The 22,589-nt window shown below is 42.2% G+C and overlaps 1 protein-coding gene across 7 annotated transcripts in view; it reads left to right on the plus strand.

Moving 5' to 3' along the window:
* The window catches only part of LOC111865267 (potassium voltage-gated channel protein Shab), a 341,635-nt gene that overhangs the window by 151,092 nt on the left and 167,954 nt on the right, over window positions 1-22,589 (plus strand). Inside the window, exon 1 of one of the 7 annotated variants that reach the window (XM_033751808.1) lies at window positions 5,581-5,643. The exons of the other annotated variants lie outside the window; for them this stretch is intronic. The gene's annotated coding sequence lies outside the window, so the exon portion shown is untranslated. Of the gene's footprint in view, window positions 1-5,580; window positions 5,644-22,589 lie in introns of those variants that run through there. 7 annotated transcript variants of the gene reach the window in all.

Here is a 22,589-nt window from a genome sequence, read left to right on the forward strand (position 1 = left end):
AACTTTGAATTTGACTTTCACTTTGAGTTTATTTTACTTGTGGAATATATGCTAGACGGTAAGAACGTAATCGAAGGACATTGTTAAAATCCATTACAAGGAAACGACTTGTGAAGACAGAGAAGACTTTGTGTGTGCTGTAGTTACAGTGATATTTGGAGTGTGTACTTCAGTCATACTGTTATAGCAACGTGTAGTTACGATCCGTTAGAGGTCAATAAATCCAATATCCAATCTAAACCCCGTCTATAGTTCTTCTAACACATGACACTATTTTGGGATGAAATTAAAAGTAGTAAGTTCCTGGAAGTTTCTATTATTCAGAGAATATATGATTGTTCATTTCAAAATATTAACATGTAAAATAACAACATCCGTACATTTTTTCGCGACTGTTTGTACCTGTCAGGCTGGCGTATGTGATAACACTCTACATTTCTATTCGGAAGGTGCCAGCTCGAATCTCGGCCGGAACACCGGAGATCATAAATGAGATTTTTCGTAGTTTTCCTCAATTCCTTCAGATAAATTGCGGGATAAACCTCGATCAGGCCAAGACTTCCCTCTTCCAGATTCTTTCGAATTTATCATTTATCCTACCATAGCTTCAGCTGTTGACAGCAACATAAGATAAGCCATCAGACTGGCGTTTGTTTTCCTTCTCTCTGGCTCTGGAAGACAATAGCTAGAAAATGGTAAACAGGGAAGCTCAGAATTTTCATGGAGAAGTCCAGGCCTGTTCGGTCACTCTAGACAGACATGTAGGGTGGAGGTGGTTGTTAAGGTAATTGGTTTTAATTATGTGGGTTGAACTCTGTTGCTCATTGCGTAATATTCCTGATAGTGGTATCGAATCTTTAGATTCCAACAAAAGATATTTTATGTAAGATTTGAGGCTTTCACGGCGGTGACTATGAAGAAAGCAGTCTTCTGGGATTTGGCACCGTGTATATGTGGTGTTAACCGACGTTTCGGAGGAACGTATCGCCTCCATCTTCAGGGTAGAAGAAAAAATANATTTCAATAACTTCAGTGTTTATATCTTTCATATCCAAGCAGCCAACAAACTATTACGAAAAGTTCGATAAATGTAGGCGATTATTGGTGTATGGTTAGGGTGCCAGGAGCCATGGTGAATCAATGGATTCGACTCGACTGGACTCGATTCGATCATCATTTCAGGAAACTGTGAGTCAGAGTCGATTCGATTAGCTTGTAAATAGTCTTGATTAGAGTGAGATGCTATTCGATTGGACTCAGTTTCATGTGTCTTTGAGGTTGTAATCAAGCTTGACTGCTACGTGTGGATAAATTCTTGATGATAAATCCTAAAATGCTACATTTCCTAAGTGTTTGGTATTTGTAGTTTACGAACTCCGTTCACATTTAATGACGTGAAAACCAGGCCATGTGATGTTTTCTTGGCCGAGACGTTGCCTAGCCTCGCTCGTGTCAGCGTGTAAAACATTCCGGAGCAGAATCCGAAGATACGCTGTTCTTGTCTGCTCTGGAAAGGTCTGGGTCAGTGGCCAAGTTCATGAACTCTCATTTTCAGAAACCATTGGATGTTGGGTTTATTGACCACTTACACCACACAGAACTACAATTAATTACAGCGGTATCGCTAATCTACACTCTTTGCAAATCACTAGGACACGCTAAACCCTCTCAATCTTCACTAGTCATATCCTGGCAACGGATTTATAACAGTCTCACTCTAACTACAGCACACACAAAGTCTTCTTTTCACAGCCGAACATTCAAAGCACAAGACAAGTCTTATCTTCACGGGCTGACTTTCACTTAACTGAACTCTGAGTTATTCTTTAGTCATCTTCCAACGCCAACTCAGGAATTTCTACCCATCTCCGTGCCGCAACAGCAAACTGTACGTATCTCGTTGCCGTCTCTTCTCAATTATCTTGGACTGTTGAGTCTCAACGAACACTCAGTACGCCTGGGATCCTTGTTATATAGCCTCTAGGTGGACCCAAGAGAAAACACTGTTTCCTAACAATCCCTTCATTGTTGCTTGAGTATTTGTTGTGCGGGAAAGTGTGTTCCGAACCGTTGCCCAGCAGTGAATATCTACTGTGGCTCCAGTATTCCGTCACGTCACAGGGTCTGAAGAGGTGCATCAGAGTTCATTTCAAGCAGTATTTGCACGTTATATGATAATAGTGGCATAACTAATGACAAACTATTAAGTAAAACACAAAACTAAAAGCGCCAGCGTCTATCTATATCTATCTATCTATCTATCTATCTATCTATCTATCTATCTATCTATCTATCTATCTATCTATCTATCTGCCTGTCTGTCTGTCTATTTGTCTGTCTATCTATCTATCAATGGCTCTACAACCCTTTTGTTGGACCTTCGCCGCTTTTCAGTTTCTTGACCTTTTACACAGTCGGTATGAGCCCTTGGACAGGGGATCAGCCCGTCGCAAGGCCGCTACCTGTACACAGAAGAGCACAAACACAGGAATACATGCAGACAGACATCCATACCTCGAGCGAGCGAAGACAGTTCATGCCTTAGACCCCGCGACCACTGTGATCAGTACCTCTTTTAATCTAGTTAACGAAAATTACGGCTACATGTGTCATATGGGGAGGTGGAGGTAAACTCTACCATTCGTGACCTCGTCACTAGATGGAGATGAGTAGTCAGCTTTATCCTCTGGCTATTTTGCCCCTGGGAAGAGCCCACTGTACCCATTGTAGGAGGCGGGTTCCCCAAAGCGTGTCTGGACGCGGTGAAGAAGTGAAAAATCTTGCCCTTCCCAGGTACCGGACTCTGGTCCTTCGGTTCATGATCTGTCGCTGCACCGCTTGCGTTTCATGTGCACTTGCCTTAAAACAACTACCGTTAAGAACTCCAGAAAACAGTTCCATGGCGTTTGTTCTTTCGTCTAATACTTTTACACTATCAAAGTACTACATAAGACCACAATTTAGAAGTCTGGAGTTTTGGAATATCTCTCTCAATCTGGAGGCAGAGAAAGATGGAAGCGAAAATGACATGCATATAACGTAACTTGTTCGATTTTCTGAAGCATACTGCAAATCAGAATCTGTGTTTTCTTCCATGTTGATAGATTTCAGAATACTTCACAGGCTCGTTAATGGTTTGCAGCATTATCGTCTCCGAAGTTATTCACATACGAAGATATGCTTACTGTATTTACTTTTGAGTTTCGATTCAAGTTAATTGGTAGCTAAATGTTGAAAGCCTAGGTCTGTCCTCCAACAATAGTTTAACTGAACATTCCACGAAATTTAAGTTAAAAGAAGAAAAAAAAACGTGAATATTTCACGGGATCGACGTACAGTAACCTTGGCCAACCGCCCAACGTTGTGCGTTTCTTTCTACTTTATAGTCCCTTCACCTTTCAACGGTCATCACTGCCTTAGTGCTGGAGAAGCGAGGGGTGATAACTTTGGGGTATAGCAACCATGACAAGGAAATCCTTTTCAACTGAAACTCTCCTGGTAACAGTAATACCAACATTGAAATGCCCGTTCCCTTCAAATGGTGCCCAGCTTTTAACATTTTTTAAGTTTTCACGATTGTGTTCAAATTGTGGTGTTCTGATCTGCGACACTGTACAATCTCGTAGGAAACGAATGACAGAAACTAGCGGGAAAGTGGTTGCAGCTGCATAGAGGGAGGCTGAGTGATGCATTGTAAGCCGTAGCTATAGACAATACATACTCTATAGACCTTCTCTGAGTTAGTAAACACGACTAAGTCCTCTGCGCTTTCTGCTGACAAAGGCCAGATCTGAAAACATGGGCAGTGCCGACGTTTCGGGGGCACATATAACCTATACAACCTGTCCGTAGCTTCATGCCATTCCAATCGTGAAGATTTGGGGCAGCACATTGCTTAGAAACCGGGGTATCCACCTGCAGGTTCGCAAGATCTCACAACCAAAGAGACCAATATCTGAGCTACGAAATTCGACTTAAACAATTACGAAATATTTTCTGAAATTGCTTTTGCATGAAGTCGACTTGTTCGTAATAGTACATAATCATAAGTACACTCGAAACCTGCAACATTGAGTTCAATCAAAATATGTTTACGTACGTTACATTAGCTGGGATAGCTCAGTCGGTATAGCGACCGGTTACTGGCTGCACGTCCAACTGATCGGAGATCGAGTTCCGGTAAGAACAAAATTTTCTCTTTTGAAAGTCGTCCAGGACGGCCCTGGGGCCAACCCAGCTTCATATTCAATGGATATCGGGTGTAAAGCAGCCGGGGTGTGGAGCTGACCACTCACCTATAACTAGTGTCGAGGTCAAGAATACGTGGATCTACACAGCCACTCCCACATACTCCTTCATGGCGCAGTGCTTAATTAGTTAAGCACAGGAACAAATTTACCTTTTAGATTATGTTGCGACTAACTTTACATTGTGTTCTTAACTGTTTGTAGTCTGTTCATTACCGCTACCACACAACTTCAAAAATAAGTATGTTGTGTCCGAAACATCATTGAGGATGCTTCATCATCAGACAGTGACATGGGTCGTTACGTCATCATCAGAACGTTACTGGGTTCCCTTTCTAACAGAAGACGAGAGCCAAAATCGTCCTACCGAAGATCTCGTTCAATACACGGGACATTCCTTCCCTAAGGTTACCTAGCCTGGGAGGCGGATTAGCTCAGCCGATATCGTGAATAGGCTATGGATTGGACAACCAAGGAATTTTGGGTTCGATTTCCAACAGAGAAAGAGATTTGTCTCTTCTGCATAATGTCTGTACCGACCCTGGGGCCCACCAAGCTTCCTCTCCGATGGTTATTGGGGGCTCTTTCCCCAAGCGTAAAGCGGGAGATACGTGAAGCTACCAGTTACATCCATCTAGTGCCGTGGTCAAGAATGGTGGAACTATACCTCCTCTCCCTTTTACATGTTACATATACACCCATTGCTAGGCAACGTGTTCGTAAACAAGTTTCAGTGAAGACAGATTCTTGGTTAAGAGTCCGCTGCTAGGTCACGCAACAATAGAGGAAGGTGTGTTTTCCGTGTCCGCGGTGACGTTACAACAGTGGATAGTGATCGCGCGACATGTGTTTTCTGTAGATATGACGGACCAACCAATAGACTGGCTGGATAACGATCACGTGATATGTGATTACTGTGGGTTTATGTCCGTTCCGCGGCTATGTAAGTAAGTGACAGAACTCGTTCAAGGCAGTTACGAGTTAGCGGCAGAAGCACGCGAGCAAGCAAGCAAGTAGCAAGCTGGAGGTGTACAGAAGAGTACAAGAGGTCAGCCTGTGAAGTTTTAACGTGTGATTTGAAGACTCTTTGTGTGCTGTGGTACAGTGATATGTGGAGTGATTTGAAGCGCTATTTCCTGTTTTAATTGCGTTACCCGGAGAGGACTAGTGTGTGTGCGTGTGTGTGTGTGTGTGTTTATATAACAGTGACTTATAAAGTGTAGAACAGCGACAGCGCTGAACTAATTGTAATTAAGAGAGACAGCGTAACCAAAGTGCTGATAAATCCAGTCATCCAAACTAGGACCCGTCATTTTCATAGCGTGTATCACCCTACACGTGACATAATGTCTTCATGCTTAATTTTGCCAAGTGATACCTTTACATTTAACTTAAGGTAACCTAGTCCATGTATTACATATCCTCAGGGTTGTTTTAGGCAAGTGTTAGCAAATACTGAATGCAAGTGACAGTCACATGGCTTTGCCCTTGCATTTGTTTATATCTGTCCAGTAGAACCTGATAAAATACTAGATCACATTTTCCTATATCAATGCATGCTATTTCTGCTTTTGGCAGACCGGCTTCTTAAATGTTCCCCGAACATAGGCAATAAGCCTACAGCATTGTTTTGTTACAGTTCTTGACGGTGTAACACTCTTGTCCTCTTAAAGTCCTGGCGAGATCCCAGACATTTGAAACAAACAACGCACTAAAAAATACAGCAAACCAAAAATAGCGATTATGGTGTGGTACGTAGAAACCACCACGACATAACTTATGATAAGATTTATGGCCGTGCTACAATACAGCCAGTTGAAATTGTACGGGGAAATATTTAAAAGCAAACTTCATCCAAAATACCTAACCTTAATACCCTGAAAGTTTTGGAAATTCGGATAAGAAGACCAGTATCCTGCTATCAAGACGTGATGTTTTCGAAGGTATATAAAAAAGGTAAAAGCTGTTTTGTAACAGGCCTTATAGGCCCATAGGGTTTTGAAAGGTCGAGGCTCCCACATTTCTAGATATTCGGCTCACAGATGACGGTAAGATTGTCAGCCGGCCGCCCTTTATCCCCAAGAATATTCCTGGTACTCGTTTACGTTAGAGGCGTGAGTCGACACCAGGGCCATAGTGCGGCTGGAAGGATTAGGTAAATTGAATAATTTCAATGACCCCATCGGGAATCGAACCTGCGACCTTCCGACCTGTACGCATAGTGCCTCAAACAACTACGCTACCACGTGCACCAATTTTTTAGAAGAAAAATACATTTTTACTATTTATTTTATTAAACGATTAATAGAGCAGGTAAAGAGAATTCAACTTCGTTTAATTTTTTAGAAGGCCGGACGTTTCTGTGAAACGTCCTTGAATTTATGCCTAACTGTATCCCAGAAGATGGTACGCTTCATAAAGAGCTTTGAGAGATCCTCAGACGGAGAAAAGTTTGTTCTTCTTCCTGTGGACTTCTGCCACACCAGAGATTTCGGGCGAGCGTAGGAGTTCTCAGAAGATCACACGTCTTGATACTGTGACGTGTAGTACCATTGCCAAGTAACAGCTGTATAAACAGGCGATAGTACAGCATTCCTACATAGGCAACATTTCTGTGGGCCCCTTGTTCTTCCGGCAACAAGAGAACACGACATAATTGAGAAGTTTTCTGTGCGGTCCATGCCGAGGCTATATAACAAGGGCTAGTGGTCCACGGCTGTGAGAAGTGGGAAGCTGGTAGCTGAGACTAGGGACATTTCGGTAACCCAGAGCAAGGGGAACGTACCTTCTTAGAAGCCGATACCAAGCAACGGCTAATGAAGATTGAGAAAACTTCGTGTGTAAAGCAGTGACACTGAATGTAGGTGTCCAGTAAACATGATTACCAAACCAAACCCAACTAAAGTAATTGCATCATGTGAAAATGTAATATATTTTCAATTTTCATACATGAACACTTCTTGAAGATTTTGCATTTTATGAACAAATTATGGCTTAAATTACTCAGTAATGTGTAGGATTATTGTTTTCCAATCTCTAGACTTCATGAAGATTCGCGGATTAAAATTCACGTCTGGTTTAAATTAAATAGTGTTATCTTGCAAGAGAGATGAAGTGACATGAGGTTGGAGAAAACTGCATAATGAGGAGCTTCATAACTTGTACTCTTCTCCAAGTATAATTTGATTGATCAAGTCAAGGAGGATGAGATGGGCAGGGCATGTAGCACGAATGAGGGAGACGAGGAATGCATATAGGATATTGGTGAGAAAGCCAGAAGGAAAGAGACCACTGGAAAGACCAAGGCGTAGGTGGTTGAACAATATTAAAATGGATCTAGGAGAGATTTTATGGGATGGTATGGATTGGATTTATCTGGCTCAGGATAAGGACCAGTGGAGGGCTCTTGTGAACACGGTAATGAACTTTCGGGTTCCATAAAATGCTGGGAAATTCTTGGGTAGCTGCAGAATTGGCGGTTCCTCCAGAAGGGCTGAGCTCCATGAGTGAGTAAGTAAGTAAGTAAGTAAGTAAGTAAGTGTTATCTTACATGTACTTCCGTCCCCCTTTCCTTCAGCAGTGCGCTTTGGCCCCATGAGACTTCTTTTGTGGAACCGAGTACGTGAGATAGATTGTCCGTGTTTGAAGTTGTACTGCAGTGTGGCGCATGCGTACTGTTCAGTATCTTGTAAAGTGGTCTCTATTCTGACTTAGGCGCAAATGGAACGAACCCTCTGTGATGTCTCATCAAAGTGGAAGGTAATATGCTGACGAAAGAATTATAATTTATACAATTTTCAACCAGCATAACAGTGCCCGTTCACAGACATTGCAGGGAATTATTTGTTAAACAGACTTTCCAGTGTATACAGGTTGTTTCACGACTTTAGGACATAACTGCAGGAGGTGATTTCCTAGTTCTTTGTGATCAAAAAAGTTCATATAAACATGTGTCCGATTTTGGACGGTACGGAGTTATGACCGTTTTAAACTCAGAATAGAAGGTAACGATTACTGACAATAAACGAAACAAAATAATAAACCAGCATAATACATGATACATTTAAAGTATGAATGTGAAGTTAACTTCGTGAAATTACCTTTAATTTGAATTTATTGGTGCTTAAAGCTGATTTTCGAAAATGCCACCGCCGGCCGTAACACAGACTGCGGCTCGGTTGTGAACCGCGCGAGTACATACCAACCCACCACGCGTTAGGTACCTCTCAAGTGTCGAGATAACGAGGACGCTCTGTCTGTAGCTGGCTAAAACTAGCGACACGTCAGATGATAGAGACGCGGTTCATACGAGGGCGTATACGGGAATGAAAAAACGGTCATAACTCCGTAACCGTCCAAAATCGGACACATGTTTATATGAACTTTTTTGATCAAAAAGACCTAGGAAATCACCTCCTGCAGTTATGCCCTAAAGTAGTGAAACACCCTGTATATAAATTACGCCTGTTACAATTTCTTGCTATTCAGCTGCGTGTTTCGGTTGTAACGAGACGTCATGATGTGGTCAGTTAGTACAGAAACTGTAAGGCTTGCAGCTGGCCTGCAACAAGATAACTGACGTTATATGGTCTGGAAAGTTTTGAAATGTGGTGTTGGAGAAGGATGGAGAAGATCAGTTGGACCGATTATGTGAGAAATGAATAAGTGTTGATTAGAGTCAGTGAGCAGAGGATTGTCCTACACGAAATAAGAAAACGGAAGGCTAATTGGATTGGTCATGTTTTACGCAGAAACTGCCTTCTAAAAGAAGTTATCGAAGGAAAGATAGAGAGGCGGATAGAAGTGACCAGAAGACGAGGAAGAAGACGTAAGAAGATGCTGGATAACCTTGGAGACAGAAGAGGATACTGTCATTTGAAGGAGAAAGCTCTAGATCGCATTAAGTGGAGGAATTGTTTTGGAAGAGACTGTGGACCTGTCGTCTTGACAGATTACTGATGATGATGATGAAGATGATGATGATGATGATGGTGTTGCATCCATTTACAGTATACTGTCACGTGATGAGTGTGACTACAGACGGGGTTTTGTTTAATGACTGGATATATTCGACCCTTTCATACGCAACGCTTGACTACACTTTACAGTTGACTGTTACACACTCATTGGTGTCCACAGTCACGTCTTCATTGTCGATGCTTGCTAACGGCTTCCAACAGCGGGCGTTCCCCCTCCTCTGGGTTCCCGAACTGTCCTCGTACCTCAACTACGAGCTTCTAACAGCAACAGCTCACAAGGACTGAATCGCAGCGTTTCTCTAACTCACTCACTCACTGACTCAATCACCAAATAACACAGAGTCAGAGTCAGGGTTATTTTACGACTGGCGGTTTACCTCCAAATAATTCATCTTGGAGCCAAATCCATTTAGGCTCACAAACAGAGATTTCTCTTTTGCAACTGAACCCTTGCGGTAACATCCTCTCTCACGAGAGGATGGGTTTCTTACATCATCTCGGCACGGACTGCGTAGAAAACACCATTCCTTTTTTGCAGTACAATTGTTGCCGATGAAACATGCTTGTTTGCGGAGTCGTTACTTATTAACGGCAGTTGTATAGTTGCTTATTTAGCGGTAGTTGCCTAGCATCGGTTTTACATTCTACAATATAGAAAGTGTTGCGTCATCTATAATCACAAGATAAGTTAAAACAGATTTTCGTGATTCAGACCAGGAGTTATTTTAATTGATTTTTATTACAATTGATTGTGCAAGAATGTGTTAATAAAGTCAATCATCCAATCCCAAAGCCGTTTCTATTGGTCACGGAGCCATAAACTTGTGATAATATAATCCATTTTATCAAAACCCGGGATCATCATAAACAAGTTAGGAAATGTCGCAACAACTTGTTACAGTACCTTACTTCTCCTTTTGATTTTTGCCTCAAGATCAATCATCTTGAGCAGAATACGCTGGGAATAAAAGGCGTATCTCAATTTTCTCTGCAACATTTTTCGAAACATTTTCTCTGCAGCAAATTAGCAAGTTAAGTTCGAGATGCGCAAACGGAAATGCACGTAGGTCTGTCTTCATGTGAAGTGTCTGTTACTGTGGTCCTATATTAACAAAACATTCCGCTGACAGATTGTCGAGTTGTTACATGCGGATGGACAGACTGACGCACATATTGCGAAGACAAGTGAATTTTTGCAACTTATATTTCCGTTCATGCAAAACCCTAGTTGCATGAAATGCAATTCGGGAGTACAGAGCCTCGTTTTAAAGCGTTTATCGATAAGGCGAATACATAACATGTGCAGTGCACTGTAGCATGATTATCTCTGCACCGTTTGGTTCGAATCTGCATCAGATGAACGTCACATATGGCGAGAGAGGGTCTGTGCATAATGCAGGCCTAATCTCTGTAGCACAATGAAACAGGGATGGGATTACAGAGCTAATGTTGCCGTGAGAGGAACGGAACGGATCCTGAGAGACTGCCTAACCCCATGGATCAGAGAGTTCCTCTACCTGATAGTAGCTCAGCTAGTCTAGAAATTTTTGGCCGGCTATGGATCTTAAATGTGACTGTAAGAGCTCGTCACTAATGCGTGATGAACCTATTCCGTGTCTTTAAAGTCCATTTTAATATTAGTGACTAGAGACGGGATTTTGGATTTATTGCACCTTATACATTCACAGCTCGCAACTACAAGTTTTACAGAGCTAATGCTGCTCTACTCACTTTATAGTTTAACGTTGCACACGCACTAGGGTTCTCGGTCTTCAGTAGTCTTATCCTGGCAACGGATTTATAAAGTTTTACTGTCACCTCGCATCACACATGAAGTCTTCTTATAGCAGTCTAATTCATTTCTCGCCATTCCTTCTCAATCGCCTTCAACTGCCATATCCAGAAATCGAATATATTTTCTACTCGACTACTCTTCTACTATACTGCTGAACACTTCTTTATAACCACTTTGCACGGACCACGCAGAAAGCGTCTCTCTTGCTGAGGAGTGTCTACCGCGGGAACTTCTTTAACGGGTCTTTACATAGCAATTGGTATACACGTCACAATATTATTGTTCTTTCTATGCCTAGGTCTGTCAAGCAGTCTCTTCCATTCAGGTTTTCCGACTAAAATTCTGTAGTCAAAGTCACATTGCGACTGACGGTCAGTACGGTCTTCTTTTTGTGAGGCTCTCTATCTGACGAGAGGACGAGTCTATCATTGTATATGCTGCTGGCCCTTGCCAGCACATACATTCTCGGGTCCGAGCCCCTTGGGTTTCGCGACCATATTTTACTGTCTCAGACTTGAGACTTCCGTTTTCATCGCCTCCTACGATTCGCATGGTCACGGTGGAGGTATTCGACCCCGCCTCCACACAGATCGACATCAACTCAAAGTCAGTGTCACATTGTGATTGACGGTCAGTCAGCAAGTCTTGGTGTCGAAGCCCATCTGGGGCTCATGACCAAATATTTATTACTGTTCTACAGTTACAGTTGTTATTGTGGGGCCCCTTCTCTGACGAGGATACGGGCCTATATTTTGTGTATGTTGATGGGCCTTGTCAGAGCAGTCTTCCTCGGGTTCTCCGCACGGATCGCATAGAAAACGCTGCTCATTGTTATAGTTCAATCGTTGCCATAGAAACATGTTCATTTGTTTATACCGTGGTCCTTTCCCAGCAATGGATCCACACGCTACAATATATTGTGTCTGTGTTGAAGTGAATGTAGCATTGGAGAGTATCTCTCCATAAATGAAAGCATGCAGGTCTATGTTGTTTGATCCAGTGCGCCTCATTTCAGTGGAATGTTTAAACACATTCCCCACTGTTTGAATAAGGCGCTTTGGGAATGACACTGGACTCCTACTTGCTGCACGTCATCAATGTAAAGTTAACATACTAACATTGCATACCAATAGCTGTACATTCCAGTGCCAGATTTTTACTACTACATACTCCTGCTACCGATATACGTGTATTAAATTTTAAAATTTCAAATTTTTCTTTTTCGCTATGCTTTGAACTCTTACCGAGAGAGCAAAGAAAGAAATGATCGAGGAACCTTGGTTCCCAGGAATAACGCGGAAAACGTTATTAAATTCAGATTTGTATTGGAATAGACGAACTTTGTACATTATAATTGAAGCTTTATTCGAACATTACAATATATACACTACATTGTTTGAAATCATTCATATACCATAATCCATCACATATGTCGCAGGCATAAGCAAATCGATTACCAATCAAATTCTTTTGAAAATATTCATTGGCTCAATTCCAACTGTATATATTTGGAGTTGGTGTGAGGTCAGTTGACGTAGATGCTTGTGGTGTGTTTTTTCTGAGCTTTGCATTTTCCGTAATTATGCATGTATTCAGCAGATAAGTTGTTATGTGTTCCTCTATATTCACGCTGACGTTTGGCATTTAACTTTGTTCTTTGGGTAAATTATTACAATTATCTTCTTCTAACTGCTTCCTTTTAGAATTTTTCACATACTGTTTGCAGCTGTAACACTCCTTGATGAAGTACAGAGTGTTCAAGCGTTACTAGCATTTAAAGTGGCAGTGTCCATAATTTCGTTATCGGGTGCACGGAGACAAGCAGTGCCTGTAATAGAACAGAAATCCATTTCGAACGCCTTAACAAAATGTAAAACACTCAGATGGTTTTGTCTGGAATAACTTGTTCTGAAGTTTATACGATTGCAAATTGAAACATAATTACGAAGAGGATCGGACCAAATGAACCGATTGTAGTACGGACTTGCAAATTTCACTGTGCATTATCTAGTTTACTAAAATCAGTCTAAGGCCGCGCCATAGCTCAAGCGGTTAGTCGCTGGCTTCCCACCGCGGCGGCTCGGGTTCGATCCCGGGTCTGGTCAAGTAGGATTTGTGGTGGACAAAGTGGCGCTGAGGCAGGTTTTCTCCGAGTACTTCGGTTTCCCCTGCCATTCTTCATTCCACCAATTGCTCCACAATCACCCTCACCTGTCGACTGGGGTGCCAGGAGTGACCGCAGTACAAGAGAGTTAGTCCCCCCCCACTAGCATAAAAAAAATCAGTCTAAGTATTGTTTCACCAATACGGACCCGCGACTGTCTGTTGGTTAGGTAACTGCGTATCCAGTTTACATAACCACCAGAAAATCCAAGGGCACTCAGTTTGTGAAGACGCAAGACGTGGGGAACGAGGCCGAAAGCAGAAGTTAGGTCAAAGTAAATGGCATCCACTTGACGTTGAGAGCCAACTAGGGGAGTAATAAAATCAAGATACGTTACTAGATTGGTGGTGGTGGATTTACATTTTGTGAAACCATGCTGGCAGGGATTTAATTTCAACTTGAGGTCGTGCGAAACATGGTCATGGATAACATATTCAAATAATTTCGAAAAATTGTTAAGAATCGAAGTAGGTCTGTAGTTGTTGACTGAGGCACTATTGCCTTTCTTAAAGATAGGAACAACTGCCGCTTGCTTCCATAATGCAGGAAAACACTGCTGAGAGAGACTAAGATTGAAAATACAATTCAAGACAGGTAATAGTATATCAGAACAACCCTTAATGAAAAATCCAGGGATGTTATCAAAACCGACAGATTTGGATGGTTTCAGACGTGAAATGGCTTTAAAGATGTCTGAATCGGAAATAGGTGATAAAGATAGAGATCCCAAGGATGATGATGAAAGGGAGGGGAAGACCCCTAGAGAGGGACTATTGTATATTGACTGAAAGTGATTAGCAAATGCGCTTGCAACTTCACAGGGGTCTACCAAACAAATACCGTCAACTATAAGTTGAATAGAAGCGGATCTTTCTGTTCCCAAAGGACGTCACGTATTTCCAAAATGGCTTGGGTTGTGTCTTAAGTTTCGCATTAATAGACTCCAACTATCTAAATCTGTCGACCTTTATTGTAGCTTTAACTAGTTTTACGATAGAAGAAAAAGTATCGTATAGACTGGTGGATTTATGCTTCTTAAAGCGCCTGTAAAAGTAGTTCTTTTTCCTGATGTAGTTTCGTAAAGAACTGGAAAACCAGTGTGGGAATTTAGACTTGGTGATGAAACCAGGGGAATTACTTGCTCCATAGCATCTTGGACAGCCGCACTGAGTCTGGCGGCAGCAGCGTCTACAGAACTGGTGTCATACATACACGACCAGTCATAATTGGAGAGAATATTATATAATAAATTATAATCGCCAGATGTATATTTGCGATACGAATACTCACAATATTGGGTAGGGTTGACAGGCAGACTAATGCCAATAACAATAGGAGGGTGACAAGTATGAGGCTTTTTTATTCCTGAGTCAGGAAACGTAATATCGTAGTCATTAAAGTTTGTGAAAACCAAATCAATCAAATGGCTGCTGCCAACAGCATCGATGCACTGCTGCAGGTTAAGTAGACATGTCATCACCTCTGAGTCTAGAGCAATAATGACAGTCAGGAACAAGACCATGATTCCAGTCGAAACCAGGAGTGTTGAGGTATCCCACCATAACGACTCGAAAGTTTTTGGTATCCAGTTTATGTTCTAAAGAGCAAAAGTACTTCGTAATGACTTCCAGGGTGGGAATTTCAACCCAAACACATTCGTCATAAGATTCTAAATTGTACCTGCATTTAAATTAGCGAATTTTGGAGGAGAGGGTAGCAAGCACCCACCGCCACGTGTCTTATTGGGAGACACCCGATCGGAGCGAAAAATCTAAACATAAGTCATTAAGCCAAGCCTCAATTAAAGACAGGATATTGTATTCTGTAGAACAGACATTACTGTAAAGTTCGAACTGCTTGGTCCGAAGGCCTCTGACATTTTAATATTAAATATCAAAATATGTTACAGGTTGCGCGTGTGACCCGGCTGAAACACACGTGTTCTTGTAGCTAGTGTTAGGCATTATCCAAGTGTGTCGATGCCCTCCACCAAGGCTCCTTTAGGATTAACAGAGCAGCTAGCACGAACAGGGGTAGGAACACCTGTCGAAGGGGAAGGGGGCCTAGACACGGCCGACTTTTTCTCAGAGTAAATCTGGTCTGGATTTAATCGCCCGTAATAAGGGGCGATTAGAAAACCGATTGGCCAGACATCAGTATTGTTAATTAGATGAATATCATCTTCGGAAACAACAATGTGAAAGGAGGAATATGAATTAAACTTTGTTTTTAGCTTAGTGCAAGCTCCAGTTGTTCTCTCGAAGACTGTTCAACGTCATCTGATGAAACATCAGGGGGGAATCGGGAGACAAAAGCACCTTGGTTCTGACTCTCTTGGGTACATTAACTTAGTGCATGTTGGGAAGTAAGCTCCAATTGATCTCTCAAAGACTGTTCAACGTCAGCTGATGTTACATCACGGGAGAAGCGGGAGACAAAAAGTGCCCTGGTTCTGACTCTCTTGGATACAGTAACATAATAATAATGTCCTGAACAGTGTTTGGTAGAGTTATAATCACAGTTTCGTGCACTTAAACTGAACACGAAACTGAATTCAGAACTTCTTAATGGTGAAATATGGGGAGCACTGGCTTCCTGCTTGGGACGCGAGAGACCCATAAAGCTGATAAGGGACGTGTCGGCTTACCTCTGCACGACAGACCTGGCCGGACGGAATAAGAATCGGCAAATTAAGAGAGGAAGTTACGTCACAAATCGTCATCATAACATAAAAGGGCCTCCGATTCTAATTTAAGAGTAATCAGTGCCCGTAGAACTTAAATAACGGCTCTTTCTTTGGATTTATGGTTCCTCACGATGGTTATCAAGTGTGCGCTCTTGTGCCTTGTATTGCCGCGTAGTTCAGGCAGAGCCCTATGCTACTAACGAATAAATGGCCTACCTCCGGTAGATGGGGAAGTATCAGGTACCACTGCCAGTAGAGGGGCCGAACTCGCTGTCTGAAAGGGGCTGATAGAGAACACCAGTACCGGAAGGGTATGGCGACTGGTAGAATATCAAAGGGGGACGTACAATAGATCAACAACTATTCGCGGTGCGTGAGGAAACCCACCCCCTCTAGTAATGAATGAATGAATGAATGAATGGCCTCCGTCTTCAGGGTCAAAATAAGTCAATCCCAGCGTGAGATGCAGTTGAAAATGGAGGAAAATGGGTTCGTAGAAGGACTGATCTTCTCTGATGAAGCCACATTCCACATCAGTAGCAAGGTGAACAGACACGATGTCCGTACCTGAGGAACAGACTACAGAGTAACCTCATGCACAGCGTGACTCTCCAAAAGTCAACGTTTCTGTGCGGTGTCCCGCGAGAAAGTGCTTCGCTGAAGCAACTGTGACTGGCGACTCATTTTTGGACATGTTGGAAAGCTGGTTGTTACCCCAACTGAATACCAATCATGACGATTACATTCTACAGCTGGACGGAGCTCCCCCCCCCCCAATTTTCACAGGAATGTACGAGTGTTTCTTAATCGTGTTCTTCCACAGCGCTGGAGCGGACGTGCTGCTGCAAATGGAGACAACAACCTTCTCCCATGGCCACCCCGTTCGCCGGATCTTACACCGTGCGATTTCTTTCTTTGAGGTTCGTTAAAGACAGCGTTTATGTACCGCCATTGCCCACGTCCATCCACGAAATTCCTAATCGGTTAACGCGTGCACTGCAGGTCATTACAGCGGACATGCTACACTGGGTCTGGGATGAGTTTGATTGCCGTGTGGATGCGTGCCGTGTGACCAAGAGTGCGCACACTGGAGGTTTGTAATTAGCGCATGAGAAATGGACAGTTGCCGCGGCTGACGGTGTAAGTTGTGCCCGTGTAAGTTGAAAAATAAATATCTTAATGTGTGTGTGTGTTTACAAGTTGAATACTGAAAATAATAATACGGCCAAAATAATAAAATAACTGAAGGAAAATAACCATAAAAATAAAATAGATTAATAAAATATGTCAGCACTCTTAACTAAAACTACGTACATAAGAAATAGATAATAAACTTAATTACAAAATACAATGCAATTCGAATGATTGCTTAAGGGGACCCTCTGATTGGTTCAGTTTGGTTCCAGACTGTCTACTTACCATAGTCAAATATATGTCGCAGAAGTTTGTATGCGCAGATGACGACTGCGCATCCTATCCCACTTGAAACCCCATGGTCACAAAAAAGATGATCCCTTTGCTTTACCGCCAGTTCCTCAACAGATTTGTCACCCGGTTGGTTGGTCGAGAAGTAACGCTATGCATGTATATTCTGGAGGTGCCCGCTTCGAATCTCCGTCGGTACACCGACTTTCATGACTGTGGTTTTACGTGTTTTTTCTCAGTCCCTCGATGTGAATTCTGGGATAGTATCTAGATTAAGTCACGACCTCTTCTTTCCACATTCTTTCAAAATGATTTATCCATCGTATTATCTGACGCTGTCTGGTCTCGATACTGAAAGCATTGTTAAATAACCAACGAAAAGAACAGGACTGCATGCGGTGCATTGCATAAAATGTGATAGTCTCGCCCTTGCGAGAAAGTCTTGCCATACAAAAGTGTACAAAGAGAAACAGCTGATATCTCTGTTTCCAAGTCACAGCTAACCTTCTCCGCATGTTGCTATTGCTGTCCTACATAAAAACAGAGTCTGCATAAAAATCTGTCGAAGTCTTGCAAGGTCTTCGGTTTATGAAGCTGCGAACGGCCCCATCATATCGGCTGCTGACCTGGGTTTATCGGGTAAACTTCCGACGGACTTCCAGCAGCATCATTTAATGGAAACATTTTCTGCCTCAAGTAACCGGCATTTAGAAAAAAAAAAGATTCCTGTATGTTTAACGACATCTCCGGTGTCATATTGGTTCCCATCATCTGCTAAAAATATACTCTAGTAAGGATGACGCCACTCTCTGATGACACAACAGCGTAATGTCGTCGCATCGTGTCCTGAACATCGCCATAAAGTTCCCGCGTTACCGTAACCTTCCCGTGCTTGTACTGCACCCCCCTATTGCGCCAGCTTAGTGCAATAATATTTAGTCTCTGCGGGCAGGGTGTAGGGAGGTATTGTTAATAGGATTACGTCAAATGTCTCCCCCAATAAAACCAGTTGTTCGTTTTTCTGCATCTCCGATCAAGCAACACGGCGGTTAGGGATTAATTCATACGTTGCATTTAGTGAAGACAGGAAGTGAATGCTGGTTCCCTAAATACTGTATGTAATGGTTTCCTAGCTTTGTTGTACCAATGAGGTTTTCTTTTTAGTTTCTTGTGTTGGGGAAACTGAGTCCACTTGGGACGTCGGCCACTAATTGGCCTACTGTACCAGCTCCAGATGATAGATGAGGGCTGTGGAACAGTCGGCGGAATGAAAATTGGTAGGGGAAACCGAAGTACTCGAAGAAAACCTGCCAGAATTCCACTTTGTCCATAAATCTCACATGACCTAACCTGTGCTCGAACCCGGACCGCCGCTATTGGAAGCCGGCGACTACCCGCCAGAGCTATGGCAGGGCCTTTGTACTAACGAGAGTAAATTTCAGCTTTTTTTGCTTGGCAAATTTGTTCACCTCGAAGATGAAGGCAACAGAATATTTGTCCGAAACGTCGATAAACATCTACGAAATTGACCAGATATTTATTACTGTTTGATAGTTACGGTCTTGTTTTTGTGGGGCGTCCTCTCTGACGAGAGGACGGGTCTGTCTTTTGCATATGCTGCTAGCCCTTGCCAGCGCTGTCTTTCTCGGGTCCGAGTCCCTTGGACTTGCGACCATATTTTACTGTTTCAGATTTGGGACTTCGCTTTTCATCGCCTCCTACGTCTCTCATGGACACGGTGGAGGTATTCGACGCCGCCTCCACACGGGTTGCATTTATTACAGAGTCAGAGTCAGAGTCAGAGTTACTTTACGACTGGAGGTTTACCGCCAATCAGTTCGTCTTGGTGTCAGGCCCCTTGAGGTTCACGACCAGTTACAAATTCTGTTACCAACGGTTTCATTCCATTTGTACCCTCGTAAATTCACTTTTTCAACGTTAAAACATTAAATATCAATACCAAATGCTATAAACATATTCCATATATATCAGTTAAAAATGTTACAGCTTTCTGCATCTGCAGAAACTCTGGGCAGCAGAAACGCGTCTGGCAGATGGACTAACTTTGAGCGTTAGCGATCCACAGGAGTTGAGAAGTCTCTGACCCAGTGGGTTCACGTGAAACAGCTTTGTCTAGAGCAGATGAGCAACTGGCTTTTTTTTTAAACACTGTTGGAAACTAAAGCACCACGGAATCGCTACATGGGCTGGAATGTTGGAATGTTCAGTCAGACTTAACATGTCATCATGTGACAATAAGAAATCCACTATAACAGCCTTGTCAAACATGCGGCCCCTCAACTTTTAGAGCTAATTGATATTAATATCAATATTAAAATTTTAGTAGAAATATTTTTTGTAAAGACAATTTTCCAACAGATCAGAAGACAAGAAGTCTCACGCGGACATAAATTAACAGGCTGCAGGAAATTCAATGTTTTGCTATTTCTAACATAATTTCTTGTGTAATCTCTCTTTTTACCTACTGAAAAGTTGTTTGATACTTGTCAAAAATGGCATTATCTTGCTTTTAAAACTGTAAGATATGTAATTTTGGTTTTTATATTGAAATTATTCCTAAATAATAAATAGAATGAAAATGATAAATAGAATTAAATTTCCTTGTATCAAAATCTAATGTATATTTCTATTTTGAAGTGCGGCCCTGGACTATTATTTATAGGGCTGAGGTGGCCCTCTGCACAAGTTGAGTTTGACATGCCTGCACTATAATATAAATGTGTAAATTTTCTTCAATACCTTCAAGTTTAATTGAATCAGAAAACGTTATGGAATTCAAGGAGACAGAACTGTACTCATGCTTAGATCGGAATAAGGCGTTATACAAAAGCATAAAACTATGAGCAACAGAAAAGGAAAAGTGACGTAACGAGTCATCTTTTTAAAGATACGAAAAGATGATTGGGGAACCTTGATTCCCAGAATTAACGTTGAAAATTCTGGTTGATTTCGTCTAATTCATAGGTATGTATCTTTGGACAGGTTATACACATTTAAAAATGTTGGATCTATCACAGTGTTGTAGTGTTTGTACATGGGGAATGTATCAAATGCTCCAACCATCCTTTGCTACGCACCGTTTCGGTAAACATCGCCTGAAAGCCGGAATAGTAACGAACAAGCAGAAGTCCTTTTGCTAGGCAAGAGCTCGCCAGAACTCATTCTCATGTCAACAAAGTATCAACAAAGGTTTCCGTGGGTACGAGGAATCTTGGGATCACCACACGTTGGTCCTCCCGAACTTATAAAAGAGGATTTATTCGTGAATTAAATCCATTCATTCGTAACACAATCCAGAAGGCATTTCAATAATTAAATATTCAGCTGTGAAGTGTTAACCACTTAAGTCTCGTTACGTTTTTCTGATAAATAAATCATCTAAATAGGATGATATTAAAATCATAGAATATGGAACTTGTTGTCGCGTGAGGGGGGGTACATGTGACGAAAATAACGGGTTATAGATCCAATGGTTTGATTTATTAGCACTTCTGTCACAAGATCTCTTAATCACACTTAATACAGCGTTATCGCTGCTTTACACGCTTTACAGTTCACCGTTGCACACGCACTAGAATTCTGTTTCCAGTAGTCACCTCCTGGCAACGGATCTCAACACAGAAACTAGTGCTTCAAATTACATATGAAGTCTTCTTGACATTTCTTTTTCAGTCACTCTGGAACCTCGGAACTCAACTCCTTCTATTAGTCACTCCTCCAGCTTACGCCTGCCCTCAAAGACCTTTGTTGTTCCCTATAAACCTTCGGCGCGGACCTACGGGAAACACGTCACGTGGTTGCTACACACTGTTGTGTGACGTCACTGCCTACGCTGAAATGTGTTTACTGAGTCTTTGCGTAGCAATGAACAGGTATTGTTGTGACACGCTTAAGCGAGCTGAGCCCTTTTTGGGAAGCCGCCAGGGTTTTCAAAATAAAAGGGACGTCTTGCGTGAAAGTCATAAGCTGTTTCCGGGTCTGTCTGCTGTGTGTGATGTAGTGTGAGTATTGGACATATTTTCTTGAAGTTCGTTATGGGCGACTATTATGTATAGTTCTTGTGCAATTGCAAGTTTATGTAAGACCATAAATAGAGTTTTCCTCGCTTGTGTAAACCGTTGACAAATGTTGAAATTAAATGCGGGGGATTCCCATCACATTTTGTTCCGAAGTTCCTCCTTTCAGCCATATGATCCATATGAAGCTAAGTTTCTCGCAAGCGTAAAAGTGGATGTTTCTGTATATTCCATAAATACTTCACCAGATTCTAATGAAATTCGGCGTGGAAGAGTTTCATCGTCTCCAAACTTAAAGCGTCTTCAGTATTTGTCATCAAAGAACGCCGGTGGTGCTCACGTTTTCGTCTTGCTGATGATAGGCAGAAGCAACTTGTTTCTAACACTGAGGGGCGCATTTCGCTGCGTAACAGCGGATCCACTTTTGCAGTAAATAAACCTCAAGGCTAATGACTTAATCAAAATATCAAAGGAGTTTAGACAATTTGTACGCTCAAGGTGTACGCAATTTCACGTGTTTATGTAACCCAGCCGTCCGTTAATGCATGCTGTGATCTTAATTTACCTAATGATTTCGGAACATGTATGGAGGATGTGCCTTAACAGAAGACAATAACTTAATTATTGAAATATAACATAGAATTGTGCCGGTCACGGTAGCCGAGCGGTCTAAGGCATTTACTGTCTTCGCTCGCTTGGAAACCGGGATCGTGTGTTCGAATCCTACTCAGGGCATGGAAGTTTAGTTTGTGTGTGTGCGTTTTTCTGTGTTTGTCTACAGGTAGAGGCCTTGCGACGAGCTGATCACCCGCCCAAGGAATCCTACCGAATATGTAAGATCTAGAAAAACTGAAGTGAACGGAGAATTTTATGGAGGTAGGCCTAGTCCCACTGGGGCTGTAGTGCCAAGGAGAACAAAAAACAGAGAATTGTAAGGACAAATCAAGCTAGTTATAGCCCAAAGAACAGTTAATTTCACGATATTTAAAGAGGCAGACAAAATATGATCTATGTAAAACGTTTGTAAGGCCTATACCTAAGGACCACGACATAACTGCAGCGGTTAGTGGCTGGCTTCCCACCGCGGGGCCCGGGTTCGAGCCAGCTTTTGGTCATTTGGGATTCGTGGTGGAGGAAGTGGCGCTCGGGCAAGTTTTCTCCAAGTATTTCGATGTCCCCTGCCAATCTTCATTCCACCAATTGCTCCACAATCACCATCAACTATCATCTGGGGCTGGTACAATTGGCCAAACAGT

The sequence above is a fragment of the Cryptotermes secundus genome, unplaced genomic scaffold, assembly GCF_002891405.2.
Source record: "Cryptotermes secundus unplaced genomic scaffold, Csec_1.0 scaffold806, whole genome shotgun sequence".
Classification (NCBI taxonomy): domain Eukaryota; kingdom Metazoa; phylum Arthropoda; class Insecta; order Blattodea; family Kalotermitidae; genus Cryptotermes; species Cryptotermes secundus.